This window comes from Arachis hypogaea, chromosome 5 (assembly GCF_003086295.3).
Source record: "Arachis hypogaea cultivar Tifrunner chromosome 5, arahy.Tifrunner.gnm2.J5K5, whole genome shotgun sequence".
Classification (NCBI taxonomy): Eukaryota; Viridiplantae; Streptophyta; class Magnoliopsida; order Fabales; family Fabaceae; genus Arachis; species Arachis hypogaea.
Genome location: NC_092040.1, coordinates 106,661,027 through 106,683,187, shown reverse-complemented (window position 1 = coordinate 106,683,187; position 22,161 = coordinate 106,661,027). Strand labels below are relative to the sequence as shown.

At 30.2% G+C, this 22,161-nt stretch overlaps 1 pseudogene; it reads left to right on the top strand.

The window, feature by feature from the left end:
• Positions 1 to 13,449: 13,449 nt before the first annotated feature.
• Positions 13,450 to 20,254, top strand: LOC112803950 (uncharacterized; annotated as a pseudogene).
• The last annotated feature ends 1,907 nt before the right edge of the window (positions 20,255 to 22,161 follow it).

Here is a 22,161-nt window from a genome sequence, read left to right as displayed (position 1 = left end):
CTGTTTTTAACTGCAACTTCTTTATGTAGTTGGTCCAGTGATTGAACAAACGGTGTGTTTTGCAGTCCAGTTTCATATAATTTGATATGATTTAGATCGTATGGGTATACGTTTATTTTTTTTTTCAATTAATCCAATTTTATTTAAATAATTTTAAATAAAAAATTATAAAATTTTTAATTTAAAATTTCAATAGATATAATTTAAATTAGTAATTTAATTTAATTTAATAAAAATAAAAATACTCATATTATTATATTTATATAATTAATTATATTTATTTAGTTTGAAAATATTTTACCTGTTTAAAATTGTTTAAAAATAACCATACTAGTATTATTTTTAAAATAAAAATTTTAAATAAACGTACTCGTATTGAATTATTAATTTAAATTATATCTTTTTAAATTTTAAATTAAAATTTTATAATTTAAAAAATTAAATTATTTAAATAAAATTAAATTAATTAAAAATAAAAATAAATAAATAAAATTTAAATAGTACCAAATTATATCAAATTGGATTGTAAAATACACAGATAAAAAGTTACAATTCGTCTAATAATTAGGTGAACTGATACAGTTTGTCTCGCCTAGACATTAGGCAAATTGTGTACGAAATTAAAAAAAAAAGATTTTCAATAAATAATAATTTTTTTTAAATAAAGTATTTTTATTTTATAATAAAATATTTTTTATTATTAGTAGAAAGTTTTAAATTTTTTATTTTAATAGATATATTAAAATTTTAATTTTTTTTGTATTTGCAATAATATTTTTTTTCAAGTTGTAATCTTAACATCTGTTTTTAGTCCGTATTTGATTACTCTTCCATGTCTCTTTGAGATATAGATGTGGTGATATACTTATGTGGTACAGAATTCGGTGGTTCAGGAACTTTTGGACTACTTAGTGATCCAAGTAAAAAACATGTTTTTAGAGTTTTTTTTATTAATTGCTACGTAGTCCTTGAACTAATTTTAACTACAAATCAACCCCATATATTTTATTTAATTATAAAAATAGTTTTTTATTTTATAAATTATTATTTTATCAATTATCTATTATATTTATTAACAATCAAATACAAAAATAACAACCAATTATATCCTTCATTCATCCTAATAATTTCAATTGATTAAATAATTAACTTTGATCTCGTTACGTTCGTCCATGGCTTCCAAATCGTGTTTCCTTGAAATTCAATCAATTGGTTTTTCAAAACAATCGATTGAATGATAACTCAATCGATTGGTTTACACTATATCACAAAACAATCGATTGAAAGTTGTAAGGTAGAATGGTAAAAAGCTTATACCAATCGATTGTTTATACTTTCCAATCGAATGAATGCCTCAAAACAATCGATTGTTGTTGTTACTCGATCGATTGAATTCACGAAAACAACATGGATTTGCCAAATACAATCGATTGGAAAGTGATGACATTGAAGTTTTAGCCAAATTCAATCGATTAGTAATGTAATCCAATCGATTGGAAGGTGATAAAGTTGAATGTTTTGCCAATTTCAATCTATTGGTAATGGTACCCAATCGATTGAAATGAAACTGTACACTGAAAATTTATAAATTCACCTTTGCTTCGCATGCTGCAACTAATGCATGTTACATACAAGAAACTAAAAAGCACATAAAATAAAAACAGACAATTAATTACATGATTGTTCTATTTTAAATTTAATCTGTTTGTCTTCTGGTTTTGCGCCACTGAAATAAAATCAAGAAAATAATCCATCTTGGTCCTGCGTTTGATTTAAATATGGATTATTTTCTTGATTTTATTTCAGTGGCGCAAAACCAGAGGACAAACAGATTAAATTTAAAATAGAACAATCATGTAATTAATTGTCTGTTTTTATTTTATGTGTTTTTTAGTTTCTTGTATGTAACATGCATTAGTTGCAGCATGCGAAGTAAAGGTGAATTTATAAATTTTCAGTGTACAGTTTCATTTCAATCGATTGGGTACCATTACCAATCGATTGAAATTGGCAAAACATTCAACTTCATCACCTTCCAATCGATTGGATTACATTACCAATCGATTGAATTTGGCTAAAACTTCAATGTCATCACTTTCCAATCGATTGTATTTGGCAAATCCATGTTGTTTCCGTGAATTCAATCGATTGAGTAACAACAACAATCGATTGTTTTGAGACATTCATTCGATTGGAAAGTATAAACAATCGATTGGTATAAGCTTTTTACCATTCTACCTTACAACTTTCAATCGATTGTTTTGTGATATAGTGTAAACCAATCGATTGAGTTATCATTCAATCGATTGTTTTGAAAAACCAATCTATTGAATTTCAAGGAAACACGATTTGGAAGCCATGGACGAACGTAACGAGATCAAAGTTAATTATTTAATCAATTGGAATTATTAGGATGAATGGAGGATATAATTGGTTGTTATTTTTGTATTTGATTGTTAATAAATATAATAGATAATTGATAAAATAATAATTTATAAAATAAAAAACTATTTTTATAATTAAATAAAATATATGGGGTTGATTTGTAATTAAAATTAGTTCAAGGACTACGTAGCAATTAATAAAAAAAACTCTAAAAACATGTTTCCTACTTAGACCACTAAGTGGTCCAAAAGTTCCTGGACCACCGAATCTTGTGCCTACTTATGTCCCGTTTGATTTAGTAAGACACAATTTTTTTATAGACATGAAAGATACCAAGATACTAAACTATATACCTCCAAATAATTAAAACACTAAGACATAATTTGTGAGACACTAATTTTTTACACTTTTGTCTTTGTTTAATTTTCAAACTCCGAAATTCACCTTTCTATACTCCCAAACATGTCTCTCTCTTGGTCCTCTCCATGCATCTTCTACCTCCCTCTCTGCAACTCCTCATCATTCTCAGTAGCTCACCATCCTCCATCATCTCTCATCCATCTTCCTTTCTCACTCCCCATTATCCACTGCCGTATCTCTTCCTCTTCCTCTTTGCGGTGCCTACCGCTGGTTCTCTCTCTTTCTCTTCTCGACGCCCACCGCCTCTCTCTTCTATTCCTCTTTTTCGCCCACTGTTCCTTCTTTCTTCGCATTGCCCTCTTCCTCAGATAGTCAGATTTGCATCCATTTTCTTTTTCATCAATTGCCACTTCTCTTTCGTCAAAATCCACCGCGGTTGCTCCTTATATATTCTCTCTCGAAGGGTTCAGGCGTACAGATCCATCGTTATCCAGATTTGCCGCTGACTTTAGGCTTCAACAACGTCTCCCTTCATCCTCTCTCTGGCTATATTGTTCATCCTCTCTAAGGAGAACGTCTCTTCCGATCTTTTTCTCTTTTATTCTCCTTTATCTGTGTATAATAACATGTTAGATTAACTTATTTTATTTAATGAGTTGTTATGTGAGGATAATTCAATTTAAGTAGTTAGAGTACGTCATAAAGAAATAAAAAGTAAATAAAAAGACAAGTAAAATCGAATAAAAAGATACATTGAAATTGAAATAGGAAATAAAAGAGATAGATTGAAATTGAGTACAAAGAGAATCGCTTTACTTTCTACCAAATTTCTTGATACAACAAGAGAGAGACTCACTCAACCTAACTTGTCTACATCATAGTTTAGAAATTGAATTGGAGGGACTCCTCAACCTTTTACCCAATTCCCTAATGCAACAAGAGAAAGACTTACTCAACCTCACTTGTCCACACCATAATTTAATCACACACAAAAAAAGAGTTTTCAAACCTCTAAATCACTCAATGATGACTACAATAATTTATGAGGTATTTATAACCTCTTATTAGGTTAAAATAAAGAAAATCTTAAGCCAATAACATAAAGTCTAATTTAGTAATTAAATAAATAAAATTAAAATACATTAAATTAAATTGAACATTCTAAAAAGATAAATTAATAACTTTTAAATAATATTAAACTTTTTATATCACGAACATTTGAAGCACATATCATTACGTATTAAACATGTTAGTTTAACTTGTTTTAATTAATTAGTTGACATATTTATTTATTTATTTGGATTCAATTAGTTAAAAGTGTAGTAGTTAGGAGTGAACATTTTCATAAAAGATGATTTGTTATAGATGGAGTTCTCTTTTTTAGCAAAATTTTAATTATATTAGGATATTATTAATTAATATTATTTTTATGATTATCCTGGTAAAATTGAGAATTTTTAATTAAATTATTTAGTTACTTAATTATAATATTTAACTTCATTACATTATTTAATTACTTAATTATAAGATGTAATTAAAAATATTTTATTACTTAAAAAATTATGTTATTGTTAGCATTATTATACTAATTAGTTATAAAAGACTAATCAACTATACTTTTACAGATACCTTAGTTGCTCTTGTTATGTCGTATGATGTTGTCTATCTTACTGGCCTGATATCTTACTATTTTACATTAAGAAGGCTGGATTCAGACACCTAGTAGAGCTAAGAAATTTTATGTTTGACAATACCTTGCTCTTTGTATTTATTGAGCGGTGAAAATCCGAAACGCATAGTTTTCACCTTTTATAGGACAAAATCACCATTACACTCTAGGATGTGGCTTACTATCTTGATTTGTGCACAGATGGTGACCCGATTGGAGTTGTACTAGAGATTTTTAGTTATATCATGGATATCCCATATAGCAATGGGCTAAGGATTTGCTTTGTGACAAGCCTCCACCTTAGTAAGTGGACTGGAAGTAGAATATTGGTCTGAAGATGACTTGGCATAGAAATAGGATTTCACATATTCTGCTAGGAGCAGATCCACCCAGTGTTACTTATTGATTATGATTGGGGGTATTTGTTTACAGACAAGTCAGCTAATCTCGTCCCCCTCAAATGATTGTCGTTCCTCGAGAATTTTTATAGTTGTAGACAGTTGTGTTGGGTTTCTGCATTGTTGATGCACACTTACCATCTTCGACAAAGTTTCTCTATTATTCTCTATAACTACTAATAGTCTCTATGAGAATACTTGAGCACCTTGCAATTGAGCGTGTGCTTCATACCCTTTATGCACAAATAGTTGTTGTAACCTCTCATAAGTAGCCCTCACAATAGCTGTCATGGGGAGGTTTCTCATTCCTGTTAAAACAACATTGATACACTCTGAGAGATTTGTCATCATGTGACCATCTGACAACCTCCATCACAATATAATGTTGGAGCCATAGTTCCTTTCTAAACCTTAGTACCCACTCTAACATATCCCTTGATAATCTCTCAAGGTATCCAAGTACCACTTACATCCCTCCTTACTTGGACTATACGCTACACATTGATAAGATATCTCTTATCTTCAGCCAATTTGAATTGAAAATTGAAGTTGGAAGCCACATGACATATGCAATAAGCATGTTGAGCTATTGGAGGACGCCAACCACTATTGGGTGTATTAAGGGCAACGCATATGACTTGAGATCTATCAGATATAAGAAGAAGGCCCTGTTACGGAGTAACTGCTGCCTCAAATTTATTAGAAAAAGTGACCATGACTCGATAGACTCAGACTCCACTAGTATAAAAGCTATAGACAGGATGTTGTTATTACCATTTTAGGCCACATCAATTAACAACAACCCCCTTATTTTCCATACAAATGTGTCCTGTCAACCAATACAAATGAGTTGCAGTAATTAAGCGCTTCGATGAATAGAGAAAATACCCAAAACACTTTATCAAACTCGCTTTAATCTTTATCAGTCATATTTCTGTTGTAATGAGGAACAACAACACAATCATGTATGGTGCCAGGGAAGCATTGTTTCAAAATTTGTAATAGGATGGAATCTTGCTATACAACTCTTCTCAATCACTGTAAATTTAAGCAATTACCTTCTGTTTTGCCTCCACACATTTCGATATGATAGCTTAAAATGATAACTCGATTGTACTATACTTTGCAACACTAGGATGGAAACAGAGAAATCAACATGTGTAATTGACAGTATCACAATGCATATCAGACTGCTATCTCACTGAGCATAGTCTTGAGACATGGTTAGCCCCAAACAAGTATGTCGCCCCCAAACCCACACCTCATCATCTAATATATAACATAATCAACATTTACTTGTTAGCCCCAAGTGATTAAATTCCCATTTCTAGGTAATCCAATCTCCTCTGATACAACCAACCGTCAATCCCTTGATGACTCAATTGTATTAGAGGGTGAAGTTCAAATTCTGATTTATATGCCACACAACCCTAAGAACCCCAAAGCATAATGCGGTTATATATCACGTACCACGTTAAGTCCAGATAATTAGAAATTATGAGCTTGGTTTCAAGCTGTAATTTCAATGATATAACTTTTCCAAGACTCAAATAGAATTCAAGTTGAATTAGAGTTATTTTCCAATAATCACTAATTCTTAGGATGAAGAATGAAACTAATTCTTAAACAATAATCAAAATATTAATCAAGACTAGAAGCACAAATAATTATTAATCCATCAAAGTAAATAGAGCTCCTAACCTTAACAATGAAAGATTAATTGTCCATAATGCAGAAAATTCTAAATCATAATCTAATGTAAAACCTAAAACTAATGAAGAATAAAAATAGAAAAGAGAGAACGAGTGAAGTGTGTGTGAAAACTAGAATGAGGTCGAAGAGAAGAGAGAAGCCCGAAGGGCTAAATCTTTTCCTTTTCATATCTAACCTAATTTTGATTTGAAAATAAAATAGAATAATAAATTCTAGGCCTAAAAGATTGTGTTTATAAATAAAAATAATCAAAACAAAATAAAATATACTAATTAAAACCCAAATCTAACTAATGAATCCCCTTTGGTTAAAGTTGGATCCGCGTTATTAGCGCTAAATGCCAGAATCGGCGTTTAGCGTCCTAGGTGGCAGAAAGCTTCCTAACGTTACTGTCTTCTTGGCGCTAAATGCTAGGCTTGACATTTAGCGTCCTATGAGGCAGAAACTTGGTACGAATTACGAAGCACCTGGCGCTAAACACTCAGGTCCGCGTTTAGCAACAGCTTGACAGAATGGTCCCACATGTTCCAAAGCTCTTGGGAGCTAAATGCCAGATGCGGCGTTTAGCGCCAGCAAGCAGATTCAAAATTCTTCTCTTTTCTTGCATGCGAACTCTACCAAACCGATCCAAACTTCACTTGAAATAATAAAACACTAAAGTGACTCAAAGTAGCATCTATATAGGCTTCAAACACTAAAATATCAATCAAATTCAATAAATTCACATCTAAAATAATAAGAAAATAAAGAGAAGATGCTCACGTATTAGAGTGTCTATGTTCTATGTCCCAAATCTCAACCTTCTGTCGATCCGACCTTTGTCTTTACCTTTTTATTCTTTGTGAACTAGCTTATTTAATTTACCCTCGTCTATTCACGAAAACGCGGAAATCCTTACTCATTTAACACTAAGCCCAAGTATGATGCAGCGGCTCTTGCTCATTTGACACTATGCGCGAGCTATATAGCGCATTGCTTCCGGGCAACGACCTAACTTTAGCAAAATAACATCTTTGATCCATGTCATGAAAATTTGACTAAATTTTTATATTGGTTGTCGAATGCCTAACACAATCCTCCTCCTTTATCCGGACTTGGGACCGGCTATGTACCGTAGGTGAAGTATAGGCGGAATTACCATACAGAGTTAGTATAGGAGAAAAAGGAACAAATGAAAGAAAACAAAATACTTGTCCTTTACATATACTTATTTTAAGAAATAAAATGACCATAAAAAAATCTTGTTTAACGTTAGTATGGGGGGCTGAATTTTTTTATATTCGAATAAATTGTGTGATGTGCTACAATATTTTAGTATATGTCAGTTTTATTTTAGTATGGGATATTTTTCACTTTTTCAAAGACATAAAACGTTACCTACGTTTTATGTATAAAAAAATATTTTTTATATTCGTTAAAGACAAAACGGCAAGACCATTTTGCATGTGATAATTTTTTTGAAATTGGAAATAAGAAAATGTCAATGATGTTTTGAAATTTTTGTTTTTTTAATTAAAAAATTCGAAAACAACAGTAACGTTTTGTATTTTAAAATATAATTAGGTTAAAATATCAGAAACTTCCACAATAACACTAAACATGATTTTTTTTGGGCATTTTGGTATATTATACCAATGCAACTCCCTTCTCCAATATTAAAAAAAAATTTTAATATTCTCTATTATATATAATATCTCAAACCCTAAAAGGATAAAAAATGTGCAAAAAACAAACAGATGCTACAAATTTTTCTCTAACTTTCTTTAAGTTCTTTTTTTTTTTTTATAACTCTTTTATCTTAGAAACGATTTTAAAAATTATAATTCAAATAGTTTTATTTCCAATGTTAATCGGTGTATTACATTAATTATTGTAACTCTGAGAATAATTCACATTCATTAAAAAATCTCATAACTATAACTCAAAAATAAGAAGAAATTTTGAACTAAATCATCAAGTTTTTGAATTTCTCATCTTGTGAACAAGCTGTCAAACTCTCTATATATTCATCTTGTAAATTAATCCATTAATGATTTATAGTTTTAAGAATATTTAAGAAAAAAATATTTAAGATTTTTAGATTGGTGAAGAGTCAATATGAATTATTATTTAATAATAAAACAATTTTAAAAAAAATATCTAAAATTCTTACGTTAGTAGAGAGTGAATTTGATGAGAATACTTGAGTAAATAATATCTAAAATTTTAAAGTTAATGAGTTGTGGTCTAACTTAAATTAAGATTTAACTTGAGAAGATTCCAAGAAAGAATATATAGCAAAATTGTTAAGTTTTTTTTTTTAGAATTGTATGTAGACTTTTGAAGTCATACCGGTATATATCATATGTGTACATCTTCTAAAAACTTATCTCTTTACTCTTGAGTTTATTACTTATAATTAGTTAAGAAATTTCTTTTCATATTTGCCTGCTTAACATAGATTTATCAAAAATGATTTACAAAACTATTTAAAAATTTTTAAGACTTTCAAAAGGGTTTTAACTTTTAACTACAGAATTAGTATCTCAGAAATAATTTTAAATAATTTTAAACAAAACTTTCGAAATGTAATCGTTAATATATTTCGGTGTATACAAATTCAAAGACTTAAAAAGTGTTTTTAAATTTGTTTCAAAATAAAAAAAGAAAGAAAAGACGATTCAACTCTTTTCTTGTGCACTTTTTTTTATTTTGATTATACATTTTTGAAGGAGGTTAGCGTGTGGTGTGTATAATAATAGTTAGTTAGACCTTTTGTAATATGATTAACTATTTATTAGGCAGTGAGTGTGTGCGCTATGCAGAGTCTCTTAGAAGAGTTAGTCACACTAGTAAGTATATAAATTCAGCACACACACATCATTAAAGACTAACCATACATTTCTAATTCAAATAATTCTCTCTCTCTCTCTCTCTCTCTCTCTCTCTCTCTCTCTCTCTCTCTCTCTCTCTCTCTCTCTCTCTCTCTCTCTATATTGAGTTCTGATTGATACCTTTATGGTATCAGAGCTCCAGATCCTTGTGGCCATGACTTCCGCATCACTCAGTACTGCACAAATTGCTCAAGTTTTCTCAAGTTCGATTGCAATGAAACTAGATGAAAAAAACTTTCTACCATGGAAAGATCAAGTAAAATCTATAATAGAAGGTTATGAAATGTTGAATCACATCACAGATGAGTCAATTCCAAAGATGCATCTTTCAATCGAAGATAAAGCTTCAAGCACGGTGAATCCAGAATACGCAACGTGGAAGAAACAAGATGTACTACTCAAGACTTGGCTTCTTGTATCCATGAGCAAGAGATTCAATACACACATAGTTGGATGTGTGTTTTTTCACCAGATCTAGAAAAGATTAAAGACTTTCTTTGCATCACAGATCACGATGAAGATTGGACAACTCAAGAACAAACTAGTAAACATGAAGAAAGAATGTTCGATTTGCAATTACTTGCTAGAGATAAAGAAGGTAGTAGATTCTTTAATTTGTGTTGGAGCGACGATAAATGACTCTGATCATGTAGACGCTATTTTAAATGGACTACCAGAGAAGTATACCTCATTCAACACCATTATAACTGCTAGGTCTCCTCTAATGTCAATTGGAGAGTTAGAAGCTTTGTTAATGGCGCACGAAGAGTTGTTAGACAAGTATAAGAGACATGACAATTTTGTACAAGCACATGTATCACACGTTCAAAACTCCAATCACAATTTTAGAGGAGGTTTTCATGGAGGAAGGTTTCCATTCCATGGACGAGGCAGTTCAAGATTTGGCAGAAGAGGAAGACACATGTAGTTCCAGCAGCAAGGATATGGAAGATCAAATTCTATGCATTCTCAGGCTCAAGGTTATGGAAGAACAAATTCCAAAATAATACAGTGTCAAGTGTGCAACAAACTTGGACATTCTGCTCTCACTTGCTGGTACAGATACGATTCTAACTCTGGAGGACTTCACGCACAGAAAACTCCTTAGTTTCTCAAAGTCCTGATGCGAATCTTTCTTACTCTAGTGCCTTAATGCGAAATGAAGCTGATTATGCTACACCTTCAACTCTTCAAGATCCGAACTAGTATCCAGACTCTGGTGCCATACATTATATAATTGCAAATGCAATGAACTTCATTGAAAAGTATGAATATGCTGGATCAAAATGTGTCACTATTGGAAATGGTACAGGTTTATCAATTAGCCATGTTGAAAATTCTATTTTTATTTTAGATCTAAATAAGAAACAGTTTTTACTCACAAAACTTCTTTTAGTGCCTCAAATTTCGAAAAATCTCCTGAGTGTATATCAATTTGCTAAAGACAATAAAGTTTTCTTTGAGTTTCATGATGATCACTGTGCTATTAAATGTAAGGTCTCCAAGGAGGTCATACTCCAAGGAACAGTTGAGAAAGGACTATACAAGTTTACTGACTTTCGAGCAAAGGACAAAGGCAATTCAGCTACTGCCTTCCTTGCTTCAGTTCCACGAAACACCAATTTCCTTCTTTGGCATGCTTGCCTTGGGCATCCCTCAACTACCATAGCAAATAAAGTTTTGCAATCTTGTAATATTCATTTCTGAACATTTTGCATGTCCTTCTTACGGTCTTGGGAAAGCTCACCCGCTCCCATTTCCTTCTTCAAATTCTGTGTATAGCGAATCCTTAGAACTCGTGTATACAGGCATATGGGGCTCTGCCCCTATGGCTTCAATAATTTTTTCAAAGTACTATGTCCATTTTATTGATGCTTTTTTCTCGTTTCACATGATTTATCTCATTTCTTCGAAGGCTCAACTCAGATCTATATTTCTTGATTTTTAAACTATGGTTGAATTGCAACTTGATACTAAAATTAAGATGATGTAAAGTGATAATACAAAGGAATATGTGAGTTTGGCCAAGTCTTTGCAGGAAACAGGTTTGGCATGGAGGTTCTCATGTTCGTACATTTACCAACAGAATAGAACTGCTGAACGAAGACACATGCATATCATTGAAACAGGTCTCACACTACTAGTTGAAGCTTCAATGCCCAAACAATTTTGCAGTGATGCCTTTATCACTGCGGTGCGACTTATCAATATGCTGCCTAGTCCAATTTTGGACAATATTCACCTTTATGAGAAGTTGTTCAATGTCAACCCAAACTACTTGTCCCTGAAAACTTTTGGCTGTTTATGCTTCTCTTATACTAGGCCATTCAATAACTACAAAATTGATGATCGGTCCCAACCTTGTGTGTTTATTGGTTATGACATTCAGCACAAAGGCTACAGATGCTTGAATGCTTCAGGAAAAATTATTCTGAGTAGGCATGTTATCTTTGATGAAACCAATTTTTCTTCAAGTCTGGGTTTTTGCAATCGCTAAAGGACACCCTTCTTGATGATCCCTCATCATCACCATTCTCATTATCTCAACCTACGCCATCTCTCACCATTTTGTCTCACCAGCCCATACCTGACACACAAACCCCCTTTCTTAGCCTAAGCGCTTCCATCAGTTCCCAATCCATTAAAACTCACATATCCCAAGTAATTCACATAATGAAACTCCCTCTTCTTTTCCTAGTCTTACTAACCAATCCGCCCCATAACCTCAATCTCAATCTTTCCCACATATCCACTCATCTCATCCAATGATAACTTAATTGAAGAATGATATTTTCAAACAAAAAATGCTTCAAGCCTCTGTCACAATCAATCTTGAACCTAAGAATTATAAGGAGGCACTATCAATTCCATATTAGAAGCAGGCGATGGATGAAGAATATAGTGCTCTCATGCATATTCACACTTGGGATCTAGTTCCCTTGCCTCTAAATTGAACTCCTATAGGATGCAGGTGGACTTTTCGAGTGAAACACAACTCGGATGACTCTTTACAGAAGTATAAAGTCAGGCTAGTTACTCAGGGTTTTATCCAAAGACCTGGAATTGATTTTCAAAAAACCTTCAGTCCGGTTGTGAGGCCTACTTCAATCAGATTAGTGTTGTCTTTGGCTGTCTCAAACAAATAGAGCATTAGACAACTTGATGTTAATAATGTATTTCTAAATGATGAGTTAAGTGAAGAGGTGTTTATGATTCAACCACCTGGTTATGAGACTGGTTTCCCTAATGAAGTATGTATATTAGCAAAGTCATTATACGATTTGAAACAAGCTCCCCGTGTGTGGTACATGAAGGTTTCGAGTGTTTTGCACAAGCTTAATTTTGCTACAACAAGGGCTGCTACGTCCCTTTTCACCAGGGTTTATAATGGTGCTCTTAGCTATCTTCTCATTTATGTCGATGACATTATAATTACTAGTAGTTCAGATGCACAGATTAAGCAAGTCATTGTTGATCTCAATTCTCATTTTGCATTGAAGGATATTGGCAGCCTTCACTACTTCCTAGGCTTGGAAGTGGTTCCTACCAATGATGGTGGCCTTCTCTTGACATACTAAAGAAAGCCAACATGCTGGGGTGTAATTTCTGTGCTACTCCAATTCCTTCCTCTCTTAAATTATCCAAGACTGGCAGTCTTGTGTTTTCGGATCCAGCTCTCTATCGCTCAATAGTTGGGAGCCTTCAGTATTTCACCATTACCGGGTCAGAGCTTGCCTATTGCATCAATCGCGTCTGCCAATTTATTCAGAACCCTCTCGAGTCATGTTGGAAGGTTGTTAAGTGCATTTTTCGCTACATTAATGGAACGACTGATCTTGATATTCGAATTTAGCCAGCCGTGGAGCACAATCTTACTGTCTACACTAATTTTGATTGGGGGTCAGACCCTGATGATCGCAAATTGACTAATGGTTATTGTATTTTCTTGGGGCCAAATATGATTTCTTGGACCTCGCGTAAGTAGCATGCTGTCTCTCGCTTTAGTACTAAAGTCGAGTACAGAGACATTGCTAATGCTGTAGCTGAAATTATGTCCATTCGTAACCTCCTCTTAGTTATTCATATGCCAATTACAACACCTCCAGTCGTGTACTGTGACAATCTCAGTGCTGTCATGTTGGTTGTCAACCTGGTTTTTCATTCCAAATCTAAACATGTTGAATTGGACATCCATTTTGCTCGTGACTTAGTACTAAAGGGTTTTGTTAGAGTTATTCACATTCTTGCTCTTTATCAACTCGCAGAAATCTTCACTAAACCCATCTCTTTTACTCTTTTTGCTGATTTTCGGTCCAAACTGAGGCTTGTTTCTAGGCCACGCCTCAGTTTGAGGGAAGATGAAAGAGGTTAGCGTGTGGTGTATATAATAATAGTTAGTTAGACTTTTTTGTAATGTAATTAGCTATTTATTAGACAATAAATATGTGTGCTATGTAAAGTCTATTAGAAGAATTAATCACGCTAATAAGTATATAAATTTATTACACACATTATTAAAGACCAACCATATATTTTTATTTCAGATCATTCTTTCACCTCTAACACCTCTAACGCTCTCTCTTTCTCTTTGTTTCTCTATTGAGTTCTTGCCTCATACCTTTAATTCTTATAGCTATGTATAAATCCTTGCTCACTAATCATATTTTAAATTAATTAATAAAAAATATTATACTATAATATATGAGGACTGGACGTAAGTTTTCGAGGTCGAAATGGTATATATCGCATATGTACCTTTTCTAAAAAATTATCTCTTTACTCTTGAGTTTATATTACTTATAACTATTCAGAAGTTTCCTTTAATTTCATACTTGCGCGTTCAACGTAAATACGTTAGAAACTATTTACACAGCTATCTAAAGTTTGTTAAGACCTAAGAAATGTTTTAACTAAAGAACTAGCTTTTCAGAAATAGTTTTAAAAAACTTTAAACAAAGCTTTTCAAGTATAAACGCTAATATATTCCAATGTACAGAAATTCTAAAATTTTAAAAACTTTTATAAATTCTTTGTTTCAAATTAAAATAAAATGTATGATTCAATTCTTTTTTCGTGCACTTTTTCAGATTTGAATTATGCTTTCTTATATATAAATCCTCGCTCACTGTACTAATAATATATTTTGAATTAATTAACAAGAAATATTATATTGTAGTATATGACACAACTGCTAGTTAATGTACCATTACTTTTGTTCAATCTTAATAACATATATATATATATATATATATATATATATAATGGATCCACGGTACTGAGGTTAATTTTTTATGGGAAAGTACGAGGGGTCAATGGAATATTTGTATAATATGTACAATTGAGATTTATGGAGTATTAGAGATATAATTATTAGTGTTATTTTTTTTCATTAGCTGAAGGTTTTGGGATGAGCGGTATCATAACATAATATTAAAACACTAATCCAGAAGGTCAAGAGTTCAATCCTTAGTAAACTCCAAAATCAGTTTAATAAATCACTAAAAATGTATTATAGGAGAAAATATATAACTTTTATTTATGAAAATACAATTCGCGAGAGACGTATTGTTAGAAACATATTTTTTTATTTGTAAAAGTACAATATATGCAGGATGCGTATTATCAATCCCTATAGAGTATTGTTATAGTTTCCAACTTTCTGCTAGAAAAAATATTAGAATGCTATTAAAATTTATTATTTTTTATTTAAGTAATAGTTAAAAATAATAAAATTCTGATAATTTTTTAATATTTTTTTATTAAATACCATCATGTCAGTATGTACCTATTTTACACACTATTCTACAATATCAAAAATTCAAAATAAAAAATCGTAGACCTATCCTCACTTACTAAATGAAATTTTGTTATTATCGGTATGGTTAAGAATTTATAATGTGATGTAAAGAGAAAGGAAAGAGGATTTATTGGTTTATTTTTTGGCCATTGGACCTTAATGGGGTAGGGCCATAAAAGGAATCAATCACTTTTAGCAAATAAAGGGTGTGATGAGTTAATACGTTCCAGCCTAGAACACTCAATAAAAAAAGGTTACATATATGAGGGTGCTTAGTGGTACAGAAACTTAGCTCTTAAGATTGCATTAATAATTAATAATGATACAAAATTGTGGTGACTTAGTTGTAAGAAAACAATATTATTATTCTTCATGCAAAAGCAGTGTGTATCATGCTAACAAATTAAGATATCTGGTTAGGCATTTTTGTCCACGAGAGAAAAAGCTAATAGTTGCAAAGTGAAAGAGGGTGGGGTCACGGGAAGACAGAGAAGAGACACACTTTTCTTTCAACTTTTCATGATTATTTGTCTCGAAAGAATTAAGAATATGAATCATTGTTGTCACAAATTAAATAGCTTAGTATGGAAAACTAACCAATTTGGTATGTAGGGTTCTCTCCACAGATTAGTAATTTTGACCAAAATAAAGAATTGTTCCCTTTCATCCACTTAATTAATATACAAATGAAAATTTAGGGTGCTTCCAAATTAGTAATGATTAATGTGTTACTTCTGTTTGATGCAACTGAGAAATAAGGACATATGCATATTATTAATTCTCCGAACCTTACAATATAATAGAATTTATTAGATATATTGCTCCTTATTATATAGGTTAGATAATGTTTATGTGGCTTCTTATACTATCGGGAATTAAAATGTCTAAAACCAAAAGCTTTCTTAAAGAATGTATTGGAGTAGTTGTTTAATACTTGTAGGCAGCGTTGGTTTCTGAAAATAAAAAAAACATGTAAAAATATTGCCAAAAAATACTTGAAATAAGAGGCAGGAAACAATGCAAAAAAAAAAAAGCTATAATATGATTAATAAAATTTATTATTTTCATTCAATATTTGGCTTAAAAAATTTTTTATATTAAATTCTAAACTATAAACACTAAATTTTAATAATATAAAAAAATAAAATAACCAAGATATTAATTAATATTAATAAAAATATTAACATTTATTTTTTTTATTTTATTGTCCTAAACTTCAACAAATTACAGTGCATATTGCAAGAGTATATATATATATATATATATATATATATATATATATATATATAATATTTTTAAAAAAATATTACTCTAATTTTAACCAGACTTTTTAAAATATCATCACTACTATAACTACTTCAACATAAATATACTTAGAATGTTATATATACTATTACTAATTCGAAAGAGTGAATATTGGCTAGTATGATTTGCCAAAGATTATTATGATCATATAGAATATGTACATATTACTCCAAGGAAAAGTGAGATATTATTAAATACTAAAATATTTGATAATAACTAAAAGAAATTAGTCAAAATGATCAGAATTTATTTTATTTAATATTAATTAATTTTAACAATAATTAATAAATATTAAATAAATAAATTTTAATTTTTTTTGTCTTCTTAATATTACTGTATTAAAAAAATAATATTCTCATTATTGGCATATTGCTTGGATCAAACTAAAGTTTGGTGTGTAAAAGGCCAAACTTGTTCTAACATAATAAAGCTGTAAATGTATGTGCAATGGTGATCATTTTGTATAGGTATTATTAGGATTGTAGAAGAAGGGATGAATGTACCACTTTCACACTTGTTATATGCTATTGGACGCATCTAATATAAATGCTGGGGACCAAATTGAAAGATAGAAGAGACCAATGAAGAAAAAAACAAAGTCAGATGGAAGTCACATTTATATTGCTGGTTCCCTTTTTCATTTTCAGTATCTTTTTATTTCTATGGTTTGATCATACAGGATATATAATCATGATCTCAGTTACTACTCATTTACCATGAATAGGAATGCATGCTTCTTTTATTTATTCATTTTACAATAATGAGCACCAGATCAGGGCATGTATGCATGGAAGGATTAAACAGCTTTCCTATAATTCGAATTAAAAAAAATTGACTGGACAATCATTTTTCATTAAAAGTTTCAAATTACAATAGTTTACTCTCATATATAACTGTAAACTGTATAAGCAAATATCAAAATCATTTTAATTTTTCAGATACACTTATATCTATTAAAAGGGTTGTGCTATATGCACACCACTTTCAGCCACTGTTTTTAACCATCGTATATATGTATATAATACAAAATTCAAAAATTAAAAATAAAAATTTCACTCTCAACTTTACTCTCACTCTTTACATGTACCGACACAAACGGTGTTCTCTGTGTCTCAGGCGTGAATTTTATTGACTGCATTTTTCTTGTTTGATTTTGTAAAGTAAATTTCTATTCCTTGCTTGATTTTGCATTTTTCTTGCATTTTTCCTTATTTTATTCTATTAGCTTCTTCCACAGCATTTTTTTTGTTTATTTTGAGCTTTGATAAGCTTCTTCGACTGTATTTTTCTTCTTCATTTCGAGCTTCTATAAATGAATTTGTGTGGTGCATAGTTTATTCTAAAAATATTTAAGTTGGGGTTTTGAATTGAAGTCTCAATATGTTAATTTTAACAATAAATTATTAATAAATTATTAATTGATTATAACTGTATTTTTATGATATGAATTGGAATATGTTTAATTATTATACTGAATGAGTTTAATTATGCTCAGTTTTTAAAAATTATATTATAGCATAGTTGATATCTACAACATATTTGATTATAACCGGATGTTTTTAATATGATTTGGAGTCTATTTGATTATGTTCAGCTTTTGTTATTGCATCCTATGAAAGTACTGTATTAATAATAGCGCATCCCCTCTTCTTATATGATTCTGATACTTTTTGCTACATGATTCTGAAGATCTTTATCATAGCCACCAACAACAGTTACTAAATTTTGATAGGTGTTTTTCATTGTAACACCAGCTTGATTATTGATCTCAACTATTCGTTTGGCATGCAAATTTAGTTCCCTGTTCTTTCTTAGAGTCTTTGTCATGTTAGGACTAATAACATAATTGTACTAGATAGTCACAAAGATTAACACATATATATTTGAACTTCTTATCCTTTTTACAATAATCCTAACTTTACAATAATCTGTCTATTTTGATTCACTTAATAATTCTTATATTGTTGCAATTATGTCATAGACTAAAAGCGTTTTAACTAAGTGAATTTAATTAATTAATTAATTTTGGGGGAAAATACTAATTAGAATTGAAAAGAAATTTTATTAAGAAGATATTAACAATGTTAAAAGCACAAAATCAAAATGCGTGTACGTGTGTATATCTGCATAAGAGACTGAACATCTTTCTTTCTTTTTTTTTTTAAAATGGATAATAAAAAATTAAAATTAAATTAGAACAATATGCATATATAAAATTAAAATCAAACCCAATAGTCAAGCAATGAATCTGAGTATAATTAAACTCAGTAAATATGTATAATCAAATTCAATAGTCAAATATAGCACTGAACCTGAATATAATCAAATTCAGTAAACATAATAATCAAATTCAATAGTCAAATATAACATAAACCCCCACACATTCATAGAATCAGCATCATAAACCCCCACACATTTATAGAATTAGCATCATCATCTCATCTAAACAAATGTAGAAATTTTAAACATGCAAACTATCAATTTCGCTTCAATTCAAGAGCTAAATATTTTTCTCATTACACAAATTTATAACATAAATTTTTTAGGATGTAATCACACAACGTACATGATGTAAAAAGACCTAAATGACATAATAAAGCCAGAAGCATAAGCCAAATAAAAAATACTTGCATTACTAGATAATCAACAAAATTAAAATCAAATTAAAAATAAAACATGAATAATAAAAAAATTAAGGGTAAAGTATACTTTTTGTCCCTGAAGTTTGCTAAAAGTTTCAAAAATATCCCTAAGTTTTGATTTTTTCAATTTTGTCCATCAAATTTTCGATTTACATCAATTTTACCCTAATTACTAATTTTTTGATAATTAATATTTTCCTTTCCAAATATACCCCTCCCTTATACTTATCATCATCCCAATTTTCTGTCTCTCCTGTTTTCTCTCTTTTCATCCTCACCGTCATCTCCACCACCATCATCATTATTGAGCAACCACCGTCAACCTCCTCCTTCATCCCTCATTCTCCTTTTTTCTCCTTTCTTCCCCGACTCTCCATCTCCATCACCACCATCTCCGTTCATCTCCATCACCACCATCATCATCATCATCTAACTCAATTTCTTCAGGAGGGGACAAAATCACAGCACAAGATCAAAGAACCACAACCACTAATAATAATGAGATGAAGTTTGAGTGCCAATACTATTTGAAGGAATTTGCAAATTTATAAGTACTTGGTGGGCACCAAAATGCTCACAAAAAAGAGAGGATGAAGAAGAAAAGGTTGTAGCTTCAAGCAAGAAAAGCCACCATAAACCACTATCTTCAACAGCCCAATTTCTCAAACAACAATCATCATGGTTTTTCTTACCATAATCATAATCATAATAACAGTAACATACCTTGGTTCTATGATCCTTCTTTCTACAACTGCTATTCTGACTTCACAGTTTTTGAAGAATCCCAAATTAGCTTCAACCCCAATGATCAAGATTCAAACTTTTTGGTCGAGAAAGCATCAAATAGTAATTGATATTCATCTCTACCATCATCATATCAAGCTGCTGCTTCTTCACAACAAGATTTTTGCATATTCAATTTCTCTAATAATAATAATAATAATAATAATAATAATAATAATAATAATAATAATAATAGGGCTTACAACATCTTCAAGCCTTGCAACTTTTTTGATTCTTCAAATTATCGAATACAAAGCCATAGTAGTAATAACAAAGTTTTGGATCTTCAATCAGGCCTCAATTTGCAGTCAAATACAAGAAGGGCCTAATTTATTAGTATTATTATTGATTAGGGCATACAGAATATATACATGCAATGAAAAGATAGGAAACTGAGTTTGCTAACAGAAAAAGAGGAAGAGTGATAGCTTCAACGGTGCTGGATTTCTGCAAAGAAGAAGAAAAAGGATGGTGTTCATCAAGAATGGAGCTCAACATATATGGTGGTGATGGAGATGGAGGGTCAGAGAAGAAAGGAGAAAGAAGGAGAATGAGGGGTTTGGTCAGCGACGATGAAGGAGAAGGTTGACAGTGTTGCTCAATAATGATGATGGTGGTGGAGATGACGGTGAGATGAAAAGTGAGAAAGAAGGAGAGACAGAATTGGGATGATGATAGGTATAAGGGAGGGGTATATTTGGAAAGAAAAATATTAATTATCAAAAAATTAGTAATTAGGGTAAAATTAATGCAAATCGAAAATTTGATGGACAAAATTGAAACAAATCAAAACTTAGGGATATTTTTAAAATTTTTAGCAAACTTTAGAGACAAAAAGTATACTTTACCCAAAAATTAAAATCAAATCAAGAATAAAAAATTAACATATGAAGTAAATTAAACACAAATCTCATCATTCGAACTTGTGGATTCCATTGAATCAAAAGTTATAATCAAATCCGAAGATAACAAGAACAAAAAATGACAAAACAAAACAGAGAAAAACGTGAAAAAAAGAAGAAAACGAAGAGTGAGATTGACGCGATCGAAGAGAAGAGAAAAGAAGTGAGGTGCATACAATGAAACCCTTTATGCTGAGAAGAGAAAAAATTACGATTGAAAGAGGAGTTTTTGGCGCGATAAAAAAAATTCTCAACGCATTGTATTAGCTCTAAATTATTCTTATATATAATCGTATTTTCTACTGTACTTTAGTAAGAATAACTGAATTAGCCATAGAAAAATAATATACAAATAACATTTTTTCTATTAGAATTCGTATCTATTTTCTTACTAATTATGTTATTTTGAGTCAAGATGATGATTAGATAAGACCATGATTATTAAAGCGATTATTTAAGGATCAAAATCCAAATTTATAGACAAAATCATTTCTATATATACTTTAATTTATCTATAAAAAAATTAGTTTACTTTAAATTTAAAATTATCCGTTTTCAATATATATTATATACATGGTGAATAATTCATATAATAGTAAATGCTTGTTTGGGTTATTTTGATAAAAAAAAATTTTAATAAAAAAGATTTTTTTTATTTTTAATGTATTTAATAAATTTTTAGTAATAAAAATAAAAACACTAAAAAAATAAAAAAATTTGAAAAACTGTAATTTACAATTTTTTAAAAGATTTTTTTCAAAAGATTTTTTTAAAAAAAAAAGTTTTTTATGTAATAAATAAATAAATAAGTACTTTTATACCATTATATTCAAATATAATTGATAAATAAAAAAATCTTTTTGTATAAGATATCCAAACATAAAATTACTTTTACTTTTCTATAAAATCTTTTAAAAAAAACTAAAAAATTTTTTTTTTAAAAACTCACCAAAACAAACCCTAAAAAAATTAATAAAATAAACTCTCATTTGTCCACAAGAATGAAACTTTTATGGTAAGCTGTATGTTTACATTATCAAAGAACTCTAATGATATTTTCTAATTTCATTAAAAAATGTCATCTTATCAAAGAACTCACGTAATCTTTTGTATTTCAGGTGACCTAATGATGAGTGAATCACATGAAGCGTTAGGTAAAAGAAATTGTTAAAATGTTATGATAGTCATCGAGTTATCAAAAGAATATATATATATATATATATATATATATATATATATATATATATATATATATATATATATATATATATATATATATAACAATTATGATAGTCATCGACTTATCAAAAGAATATATATATATATATATATAT